At 42.1% G+C, this 12,726-nt stretch overlaps 1 long non-coding RNA gene across 1 annotated transcript in view; it reads right to left on the reverse strand.

Annotated features, from left to right (window-relative positions):
- Nucleotides 1-12,726, reverse strand: part of LOC142101311 (uncharacterized) — a 202,524-nt gene that overhangs the window by 156,227 nt on the left and 33,571 nt on the right. The window contains exon 3 of the long non-coding RNA XR_012678980.1: nt 11,025-11,056. This is a non-coding gene — a long non-coding RNA (uncharacterized LOC142101311). The remainder of the gene's footprint in view (nt 1-11,024; nt 11,057-12,726) is intronic.

Raw genomic sequence — 12,726 nt, forward strand, 5'->3', positions numbered from 1 at the left:
GACTTTACCGTCCCCTCAAACGACGCTCTTTCACAACCCCATCATCAGAACGGGTATTACAAAGAAATGTTTCTGTCGCTTATAGTTCTGAGCGTATCTGGCCTTAGGGCGCAAATTTGCAACCAGACAAACCCTATTGGGGTGTAAGGGATATAAATGTAGTTTTGGCACACTTCTGCAGCACACAAACACTGATCAGCTTTATCTTTACATTGTGATTTAGAGTTGAGCCAGGACACGCCCCTCCCAACTCTAACTATGACTCCACCTTTTAGCTGAATTTTCTCCCAACCCTAAATCAGCTTTAGAGATTTTCTTCTCCATTAAGTTTGTTTGTGCGGCAGTAACTCATTTCCAGCTTAGAAATCTGGTGTCAGGAACTTGCCGCTGTTGCAGAATAGAAACGAACAACAGGTTTCAGATAAACACAAATAAATGAAAGCAGAGAGCGTCTCAGGCTTGTAAATCAGGAGTCAGTCACAGACTGATGATAATCGTGTGTCAAACAAACACCATCCACGACCCAATCAAGGTCCAGCACAAATTAGCCATTATTATCTGCTCTGCTGCACTGAAATTAAATGGGCTTTTTATATTCTACCTTCTTAATTAGAAAGTAAATGAAAGATGCAAAACGATGAGAGATTACTGAGCAGAGGATGGTTCTGCAAAGCGACGGATTTCATACAGAGGGGACACAGATATCTCTCTCCTCCTGGGGGTCATTTACTACAACCCCCATCATCCAGTAAGAGCAGGAGGATGACTGTGTCCCGTGTAGTCTTTAAAGTGACCTCTCATTATACTGATCAGTATTTCGTTACTTTCCTCCCTGTACAATTCACAGATAGTAAAACTGACAGTAACTACCACAAGAATAAAGATTAGTGGAAATTCTGTAGTCACCTTTCTTCTCCCGGAAATTCACAGATTTTATTAGTAAATTTGTTTGGTTTTGTTTTTTAAACATTATTTTTACGCTTAAAAAAAAGTTGGAGGAAGAAGATTGTTTCCTCCTAATCTGATATAGGGGTCTATTTATCTATAACAGTCTCCTGGCCGGTGAAGACTATTGCTGACTGACAGCGGCGATAGCCACTGGTGAAACACGGGGAAGACTATTGCTGACTGACAGCGGCGATAGCCACTGGTGAAACACGGGGAAGACTATTGCTGACTGACAGCGGCGATAGCCACTGGTGAAACACGGGGAAGACTATTGCTGACTGACAGCGGCGATAGCCACTGGTGAAACACGGGGAAGACTATTTAATACTATGAGGTCTATTTATAATTGGTGGTTACTGGGCGGCAGTTGAAAGAATTTTGTATCGTTACATACCGCATACAAATTGTCCTGATGCTGGAACTTATAGAGCTAGTAACTGAAAACTCCTTCACCGAATGGAGGATCTGACCACTAAGGTCGTGCAGAGCGATGTCACCCACGGAAGAGGAGCGGCCTCTCTGGCAGAGATGAAGTCCTGTGGACTCCATTAAAAAGGCAAGCTAATGCTATTTTTAGATGTCCCCAACAAAAGCAGACAGAGGAGTCTGCCCCTCACAGCATTCAAGAGCTGATAAGTGTGTAATGTGGGGAGACTGGTAGGAGGTATTAATGTTATGTGTGGGCTCTTAATGCAATGTGGAGGCCAGTTCAATGTTGGTGCTTATAGGGGTTCATTTAAAGGCTATTATTTTTGTTATTTTGGTTTGTTACAGTGGAGATATGCCTGTTTATTAAACGGAAATACTACTAATTTAATGTTGGGTCTGGTTAGAGGGAGGGAGGCCTAGAGTGTTCACTTGTTGCTCAGCTTTCCACAAGGTCAATAGTATCTCCCCCTTTTCAAATCAGGGCACAGACCTTCAAGGATCCAGACAAAGCACCAACTGAGCTTAAGACATCGTCAGAATCTGGAAGTCAAAGCTTCAAGAACAGGCTGGATAGAGCAGCACCCTCTGACAACTATCCAGATTCTAGTGGGGGGGATTGTTCCGCTCCTGTAAGAACATGAGCAAAGCATATCTCCTGACTGATGTGAATAATTACATTCTCTGAAAGTGCTGCATATAGAAATAAAACAATAATAATGTGAACTATAGTAATGAAGATTTCTGATGGAGGATATGTCATATATCCGCTTTACAGTGTACTCCCTGCTATACAGACATTTACTGCCCGCCTGAGGCTCTAACCTATAGATTCTAGAATAGGTTCTCAGACTTCCCATTTACATGATGCTGAGAACCGGCATCTAATGATTCATTGTGTTTGTTTTGGTAACTTACGCTGTTGATTTCATGCCAATTAGCACTTTTATAAATTGTTACTTTTAGCATTAATTGCTCATTCTCGGAGGTGCTCAGTAAAAGCCTCTGTCAGATCAGCCGACATCACCAGCAGTCTTATCCCGGGGAGGGGGAGAGAAGGGGGGACTCTGGGCCACTGGATATTCAAGGTCACTTACAGAAAAGATGCAACCAGCTCCATTGTAACATCCGCAGATATACAAGTAACACTGCTGTAATCTAACTGAGGTTTACAAACTAGATTAAAGATGTGCACAGTGCGAGGAAACTCATCAATGGTAAATTATTTTAATATTACAGTGTTCTGTATTTAGATGTAGTTCACAAAGCTACAGTCAGAGGCTGGGTGGCAAATTTTAGCTTGTGGGTGGGTGTGGGTGGGGAGACTTGGCTCAGCAGCTTATTAGGAACATATTAAAAGGGGAAAAAAAAAGGTGGCCCACTGACCCAGCCCAAGCGCAGTATGGGGGCAAATCCCCCCCCCCAGCCCCTGGTATCAGTGCACAGTACATCTGAAAACTCCCCTCAAATACAGACAGACAGACGTATAACCCACACATAGACACGCAAAAGACACACAGACGCACAGAAACACACACAAAGCACAAGAAAAAATACAGAAACACAGAAAGCAAACTAAAACACACACCAACATACAAAATACTTAGAAACACACGCAGTCACACAAAATATGCATAAAACAAACACAAAAGCAGACAGAGGCACAAGACTCACACACGGAGACACAAAAACGCACATAATATACAGAAGCAGAACAGATTCCCAGAAAACACATACACACACAGTAAACATAAAACGCACACATGCAGACAATACACAGCACAACCCTATTACTGCATTCACAGGGTGGTTGTGTCGGTTTCCTTTGCACTGTGTGCTGATGAGACAATGTCATTATAGCTGATTGTCTCTGTGTTATAGTTGTGGTACAATAGCTGGAGGGTTTATGGCACCGCGGAGATCTGGTTGAATTCCTGGTGTTTGCAACAGTAACAGTGTTTGCGCTACTAAAAATATCAGTAACAAATATTCACTTTCATGGATTCATAAAGTATTCTGTTATGTTCTTAAGAAAAGTAACAACAATTTCCTAATATTTTTAGGACTGGCACCGTCACACAGAACTGAAGCACACAGGATTTAACCTGCAGCCAAAATCTTTTGGTGGACATCCAATCTAGCAAGTTACGTCATCATGCCGCGGTAGGCGGTGCATCATGATGCAAATTGCTTCATCGCGCTGGGTTCTGTCTGATCCAGCTTCAGGGAGGTTATTAGACACACTCGGGAGTCTAGTCCCATAGATTGTAAGCTTGCGAGCAGGGCCCTCTTACCTCTCCGTCTGTCTGTATTTCCCAGTATTCTCTATTACTATGTTTGTCTACAATTGTTAAGCGCTACGGAATTTGATGGAGCTGTATAAATAAATGATGATGATGATCATCACCACAATAATTTATTTATATAGCACCAACAATTCCGCAGCGCTGCACAGAAAACACTTCTCATTCACATCATTGGAGCTTACAGTCTAAACTCCCTACCACAATTTTGTTAGCACCCAATTAGCCTAGTAGCACTGGAGGATCAGAGGGGAGCGATCGGGGAAATCCCCCCCCCCCCCTTACAGCAATCTTCATACCTTAAAATTGCTGCTGAGAAGTCCGATCATCGGGAAGGAAAGGGTGGGGCCAACCAATCTGAGTGAAGGAGGGGGTGTGGCTATTCAGAATCCACCCCCCTAAAAAAAAGTGTAGGTTTGCCCCTGCCTAGTAGTATATTTTTGGAGTGTGGGAGAAAACCAGAGCACCCGGAGGAAACCCACGCAAACACATGGAGAACATACATACTCCACATGGTTGGGAATCGAACGTAAGACCCCAGCGCTATTAGGCAACAATGTTAACCACTGAGCCACCAGCTATGTCTCTAATTCCAGCACTGTTTTCAAACAACAAAGAGGTATAGAAGTGGAGAATATAGAGTGCTTACATGTGAAATACATTTTGTGAAGAGTTGATACTTAATGACACAGAATGTTTCAGTTCACTGTTTGATATATGGATATTTACCAGAACTTAAACCAAGGCAGCAATAATTAAACAGCGCGAGGAACCAGCACCTGCTTCTCATTAACATCCAGAATAATTAGCTCCTGTGAGGAAAGAAAGTCTGACAGTAAAGTATGGAAATATTCAGAGATCGCTCACTGCGGAGAGAGGGGACGTCGGACACGTGATGACGGATTGTCACCAAAAAAGACAAGCGGAATACATCTAATATGAAAATCTTTCCCACACTTTGAGTGTACATCATTTTATCTGATCAATGGTGGATATACAACCACAGCAAAAATGTATAGTTTAAAGTGACACACACAGAAACAGGAGACAAACTGTACATACATAAAGATATGGGGACAGAGGGGATAAATTGGAGAGAGAGGGGTGTAAGAAGGCAGTGGTGCTAGCACTGGGTGAACCAAGGCAGTCTCCTAGGGCGCAAAGGTTTATGGGGGTGTTTAGTTACCTGAAAGGTTTTGGTCTAGCCCTTTACACCACCGCGCTTCAGTGTCAGTGGTAGGCCGGGAGCACAATAACTACAGAGAGGACTACAACTACCAGCAACAATACCAGGTGACTGTCCACTTCATCAGGCCCAATGCCTGGGGCTACCAGGCCCACCACGTCCTCACTTCTACTAAAAACCTACAGGACATTTACGTGGTATATATTAAGTTATACTAAGTTCTCTCCAGTGAAATCACTGCTAAAGACAATCGCCTACTGGTGAAAGTCACAGAAGAGGAGGATCCACCACAGAGAATGAGAGAACGTAGGACAGAGAACGCTAGATTACAGCCATATTGAGAGACTATCATCGTATATTCTTCAAGATGCAATCTGCCATATTTAAAAACCTCTGAGCTAAAAGACGGCTGTTCTGCGCACTCTCTATCCATATATATTTTTACTGTTCAGACCTAGGCGCAATCCATTACCTTCAATGGAACATATATTCAATTGGGAATAACTGTCACTTTAAGTTGTACAACGTTCATGGGAAATATTTTACAGAGGAAATACGGCCACCCCCCTTCCCGTTATCCCACTCTTATACAGAAATGGCGCACAGTGAGCATCAGCAGAGGATATGCGTGTAAAGTACCTAAGCAAGGTGGCCCATGTCCACTAATCGGTGGTAAAGATTGTGACAGTCTTTTTTGATCACATAACACTCTCGTGACATTTAAAGTATAATTGGGGAACTTTTCTATACATTCGAAAGTTTTTTCTTTTTTATTCTGATTGAATATCATGGTTGCCGTTACAATTATTTTTGTAAGTTTATTTTTCTCCATTTTGATAGAGAGTTTTCCCCCAGAGGACCAATAAACCACAGAATGGTATTCTATCTAAGCCCTTCAGAGAGGACACAAAGAGCAGAACATTTCTCAGTCTCCGAGAAGCACTTAGAGATTACAGAAATCTACACAATTCAATTCTCAGCCTTTTAGAAGTGAAGTTGGCACCGAGGGATAATTCCTGCCTGACCCTCCCCGGGGTAAAACTGGAGATAAGTTGAGCAGCGGAATATTAGCATAATCCAGCGGGTGAGAGCACCAAATGAAGCGTGAGAAGCAGGATGAGAAACTGAACCTTCCTAAGACACAAACTACAGTATTACACCAAGAGAAGGAAGAGAAACAAGAAATAGATCTCACTGCCGGCTCTTCCAGGTAACTTATAGTGAAAAAAATACAAAACCCCTCAACCGTCACCTACCTACTGCCATATTTATGTGAATGTCTATCCCACATCCAAAATTAATGAAATTTCAAATATCAAGTCAGTGAATATATAAATGATCCTGTTAGAATTTGAGAGATGGTCGATTTTCTTGTAAAGCTCGAAAATGAGATGGAAATTCTTGAGCCAAAAATTTGAGTAACGTGAACAGGTTCGATGACGGATATTATATATACACAATATTACACTGTTCTGTTCTCCCTCATGCGAGATCTCTGCCACGTAAACCACAACTGTGCAATGAACTAAGACATTAATACTTTATCCTGATTTGAAACATACATTTATTTCAGCAACAGGACTCTGCACCCTTTGATAAACATACACCATAGACTTGTAAGTGGCCAACGACGAGCCCATTTTGGCCAGTGGCCTGAAGGAGTCCTAATGTCATCACGTAAGTTTACCAGCTAATTACTATGTTGTACCAGTACCTTTACCCGGCTCTTTCCTGTTGCTTTACTACAAATAAAAGGCTCAATTTTGGAGGGAGTTTATCCCCTTTCCCGGTGTCCAGGGTGAGATAGGCAGGTTCTCCAAGGTCACTCCCAGTGGGTGAAACACCCACCCACCTGCTAGTGACCAAGCTAACCTAGGTGGATACACGGAACATAAGTATCTAACCCACAGATTCCATATTACACCCTGGGTCTTATTTTCTGAAGAGTTATCTTTTATTTCCGAAGTGCTGAAATATTACGCAGTGCTGTAGAATGAAGGGATCATGACACATACAAATTACATACAATGACATGACATGGAAGGTAAAGATGGCTCTGGACAAACGAGCTTCAGAGAGGAGTTACAATGTTATATAGTGTCTGAGGACCAGTTGGTAATAATGATGACTGACACTATTTTGACGGTAGCTTTGTTTATCTGTTATTAATATTACATGTAGAATTATTACTTCTTCCTGTTATTCTGGTAGGAGTGAACGTCTATGGTCCAAGGCTCTTTTCCTTCAATTACACTAATAAATCCACTTATATTAAGACATCTTCCAGCACTTGCTACAAACACCTTCTGCCAACACACACAAAGCAACTAGATCATTACTGAAGCGTGGGGGGGAAGCAGTCCCAATTTTTGTGCGACAGTACTGATATATGGCAGCCAAAATCGGGGTGTGATTTTTTATTTTTTTTCCTCTCCCCGTTGGATCCTGCCGTGGTTTCAGTGGATGGGGGCATAGCCTATCTTGTCCCTATTTTCCAGTTGAGAATGATGATTGCTCCATAAATCCACCTGGGGTCTCATTCCAGAATGGACACATTTTATAGATCTCAAAATAACTACTGTAAGTTTTATTAGACATTCATTTCAGCTACAATGAGTATAAAACACATTTCTATGACAGAGAGGAGTCGCCGTCAGCCCACTTTAATGTAAAGGGCTGCACACGTCACCCTGCAACTTTCACTAACTATATTTCTTGATTGTGGTTTAATTCTTTTTATCTCCTTGCAGGTCAGCTCTGCACATTGGGGTAACTGTAATCATGTCCAAAATAAACCAACAACTCTGCTTAGATGGGATAAAGGATTTGTTCTGATAAATCAATTTATTGAATGATAAGATAAATAATAACAAAAATAAAAATGAAAAGTGATATGTGAACATTGAAGACTTTTATTGATGTTCTGCGAGCTCTGGACATAAATGTTTTAAACAAACAACCACGTTTCTCAGAACATATTTCTAGGTAAAATGTTACTTGTCAGGAGGAGAATTCCCTGTATCAGGAACGGAACGGAGAGAGGTGACAAGCAGCAAATTGCTAATGACCCGTCAAAGGAGAAGGCCAGGTCCCTAATTCCTGCTCTGAAAACACCGACGTATGGTGGAATCACGCTGGGAAATTGTACAAAACGTGACATTATCTACCTCCAAGAGCTGGGAAATAAGGAATTTCATCTCGTTACTGCAATATTAATGCCTACTGTGGTAACGATGTCCACTGTGACACCCCAAAGCGTTCCACGGTAATGGGCTAAAAATGAGCCAAGATTAAGAACTTTAGTATTCATAGCAGAAATATAAGCCCACAATAACGTTTGACTATTAAATACTATTATGATTGATATGGAAAATGTAACTGTATGCTATATTAAGGCCTAAGGAGCAAGACAGGCATTAACCCTTTCAGAGCCAGGCAAGTCTGCAAACCACAATATTATGGCATTTTATTGTGTTTTTATGGATCGTTCATCTCTACATATAAATTCTGCCAGGAATACCATGAACAAGACACCAGAGACATCGACGAGGTTCTAAAGATGGCTACAATTAAGTCCCTATTTTACTCAACTCAATGAAAAAAGTGAACGACTAGCGAGACAGAGAGAGAAGCATCATTAACAAACGTCTGACGCTCCAACAATAAAACAGTAAAAATTTAGTCTTTTGATTTTTTGTGTGTAAAAGGTTATCCATACATAATAGATGCTACCTAGACATTTCTAAAGCTAATATTTACACATCTGCTTAATAGACACAAACTAACTGGAGTGTTTATTCTATAATTAAATATGTCCACCACTGTCACATCTCTGCAGCAGGCGGCCACGTTAGGAGGGAGGAGCTTCTACAATAGAACAGACAGGGTGACTGACAGCTTGACAGTCTTGCTTTCCGGAAATACAGTATGAGGATTGGTAAACTCCTACCAAGGGGGCAGGGCCAGTGATGTCAAATCAGAGGTGATATCTTAAAATTTAAATATGGGGATTAAGTGGGTTTTAAGATTCCCAGTCAGAACATATGTGTTGGTCTTGCCTTATATGAGTACTTGTATGTTGTAGAGGGAGGCACCGCATCTGTCTGTATACATACATGTACAGAAACCATTCATAACAAACTGAATAACACACAATTTCCCTTCTGTATAATGTGTGAACAGATCACAGCTCTAAATCATTTTCTCATTTAGTCGATTTACAAAGTGAAGCCTCTTGACCCTCTTTTATATTCCGTAATTATATATATTATATATAAACACTCAAAGGCCAACATTCCGTTTCTCATTAACCCCTGCCATCTCTGACATTTACAGAACGAGGCGACGGCCCTCTGACCAGATACATTTAAGCAGCGTTCAGCTCTTTATATCTCAGTAATGCGGATTCTGTAGGTCACGACCACATTCCATCAAAATAGAAAAAAAAACAAAACAAAACACAAATATCAGTGCGAGATTCAGACACTTAATAACATTTCAGAAGAACAGAAATAACTTGATTTGAATAAAGACACTTAAGGGATCCGGCTGGCGGGTTTGTAGGATAGAATCTATAGACTCCACTGGTAATAACATCTCTACGAGCGCATGTCGTGTTTGACAGTTCTGCTGTTGGAAAGCGGACAGGTTTATCCCAACAGGTTTACAGACAAAGACAGCAACTCGTCAAGAGGGGCAGCGCAGGAGACGAGCATTAATGCAAATCATCCTGCCGGGCACGCCAAAGTGCCAGCATATATCTAGATCAGGGGATTAGTTTTGTGCCCAGAATAAATCACTGCTCATAATGTTGGAATAATTAAACCCTTAAAGGATTTTGGGCGGCACTTAATATGCAGAAGAGCTGTCATTAGGAGTGTGAAGTCAGTCTCGTACCCCCTAAATGTTATACAAGTCCCATGTGTGGAATCATTAAAAGAAGATAATAACGGGCACTCATGAAGCACTTTGCATATGCCCTCTATATAAATAGCAGCCAAGCTGCTGCCCTTGTACCTTGGTAATGTAGTTCAACGCTTCACACTGTTATTCAGCACAACAGGTCTGTATAAAAGATGGAAATACAATGACAGACAGACAGGCAGATGGGTGGCATTGGTGCCAATCATGTATTATACCCACATGTTACTGCAGCTATAGACGACGCTAGACAGTCCCTGTAGCTGAGAGGTGGATGTTTCGGAGATTAATACTCATAGTACATGATCGATAAGAAAGCAAAGTTTTTAGAAATGTATCTATATGATCACTATAATCCTCTACCAATGACACATCTGGGATTAGGCTTCCTCTATACCCCCATCGCCCCAGACCTCCAACTACCCACTAGAAATTTTAGTGCCTGGGGCAAAAAAAGGACACGAGTTTAACCAAATTAGACCAAAAATAATCATTTCCCTCCATCCCCTCTAACTAAGCGTCTGGGCGGTCCAACCTCTGGCACAGCCTTAGTTACAGCCCTGCCCCTCACCCCCACCAGAAATTCACCCTCTACGTGGACATTCATTGTGTGTGTGTGCAGACCGCCCAGCTCCCAGCGAGACAGATTATGGGGACTAAAAGGGAAGAGTTCCCTGGACGGAGCAGCAGGGCAAGTGGGGAGTGATTTAGATAGTACAGAGGCATCAGGGAGGTGGACTGGTGCCCACTCATTTGTGATTGTACTGCGCTACTCTGCGTGTGTCTGTTCCTCACCCAACTTACCTGTTATTAAATCTGCATCTGCAGGGGCAACTGTTGTTAGCCGTTGTGGAATTATAAGTCCCAGCATACCTTACCAACCTAACACAGCCATAGGTTGGCTATATCTGTTGACAGTGAGCGGTCGTGGTTTGTGTGTGTAAATAATATACATAAGCACATACATTGTTATACTGTAAATAATCACATTATTACGTAATTTCCGCAGAAAGCTAAATATATTGTATTCATTTAATTGTCATTTCCTGTACTTCATATGTTGGTATAGACAGTTCCCAAGGTACAGTCACTGAGCCCTCACAGTTACCATCTGCCTGCTGAAAATACAGTTGTTGTGTGCAGCAAATGAAGGTACAATTACACAGACTGCTGACACTCTATGAGAAGTTATCCCAGACACACTACCGAGAACATGATAAGAACATGGAAAACGTACTTACAGTTCTGGAGGTCAGATGGGGAGAGTCAGTACCTGTGACAATAAATAAAATCATTATATGAGTGATGAGAGACATTGAGAGGAAACTGGACTAGTGTCACTAACTAGCACAGTATACAGTGTTACAGGACATCACATGGTAGTGTACGGTGTCACTGAGCAGTATACAGTGTTACAGGACATCACATGGTAGTGTACGGTGTCACTGAGCAGTATACAGTGTTACAGGACATCACATGGTAGTGTACGTGTCACTGAGCAGTATACAGTGTTACAGGACATCACATAGTAGTGTACGGTGTCACTGAGCAGTATACAGTGTTACAGGACATCACATAGTAGTGTACAGTGTCACTGAGCAGTATAAAGTGTTACAGGACATCACATGGTAGTGTACAGCGTCACTGAGCAGTATACAGTGTTACAGGACATCACATAGTAGTGTACGGTGTCACTGAGCAGTATACAGTGTTACAGGACATCACATAGTAGTGTACGGTGTCACTGAGCAGTATACAGTGTTACAGGACATCACATAGTAGTGTACGGTGTCACTGAGCAGTATACAGTGTTACAGGACATCACATGGTAGTGTACGGTGTCACTGAGCAGTATACAGTGTTACAGGACATCACATAGTAGTGTACGGTGTCACTGAGCAGTATACAGTGTTATAGGACATCACATAGTAGTGTACAGTGTCACTGAGCAGTATACAGTGTTACAGGACATCACATAGTAGTGTACGGTGTCACTGAGCAGTATACAGTGTTACAGGACATCACATAGTAGTGTACAGTGTCACTGAGCAGTATACAGTGTTACAGGACATCACATGGTAGTATATGGTGTCACTGAGCAGTATACAGTGTTACAGGACATCACATGGTAGTGTACGGTGTCACTGAGCAGTATACAGTGTTACAGGACATCACATGGTAGTATATGGTGTCACTGAGCAGTATACAGTGTTACAGGACATCACATGGTAGTGTACGGTGTCACTGAGCAGTATACAGTGTTACAGGACATCACATGGTAGTGTACGGTGTCACTGAGCAGTATACAGTGTTACAGGACATCACATGGTAGTGTACGGTGTCACTGAGCAGTATACAGTGTTACAGGACATCACATGGTAGTGTACGTGTCACTGAGCAGTATACAGTGTTACAGGACATCACATAGTAGTGTACAGTGTCACTGAGCAGTATACAGTGTTACAGGACATCACATGGTAGTGTACAGCGTCACTGAGCAGTATACAGTGTTACAGGACATCGCATGGTAGTGTACAGCGTCACTGAGCAGTATACAGTGTTACAGGACATCACATGGTAGTGTACGGTGTCACTGAGCAGTATACAGTGTTACAGGACATCACATGGTAGTGTACGGTGTCACTGAGCAGTATACAGTGTTACAGGACATCACATAGTAGTGTACGTGTCACAGGAGCAGTATACAGTGTTACAGGACATCACATGGTAGTGTACAGCGTCACTGAGCAGTATACAGTGTTACAGGACATCACATGGTAGTGTACGGTGTCACTGAGCAGTATACAGTGTTACAGGACATCACATGGTAGTGTACGGTGTCACTGAGCAGTATACAGTGTTACAGGACATCACATAGTAGTGTACGGTGTCACCGAGCAGTATACAGTGTTACAGGACATCACATAGTAGTCTACAGTGTCA

Source organism: Mixophyes fleayi, chromosome 9, assembly GCF_038048845.1.
Source record: "Mixophyes fleayi isolate aMixFle1 chromosome 9, aMixFle1.hap1, whole genome shotgun sequence".
NCBI classification, from domain to species: Eukaryota; Metazoa; Chordata; class Amphibia; order Anura; family Limnodynastidae; genus Mixophyes; species Mixophyes fleayi.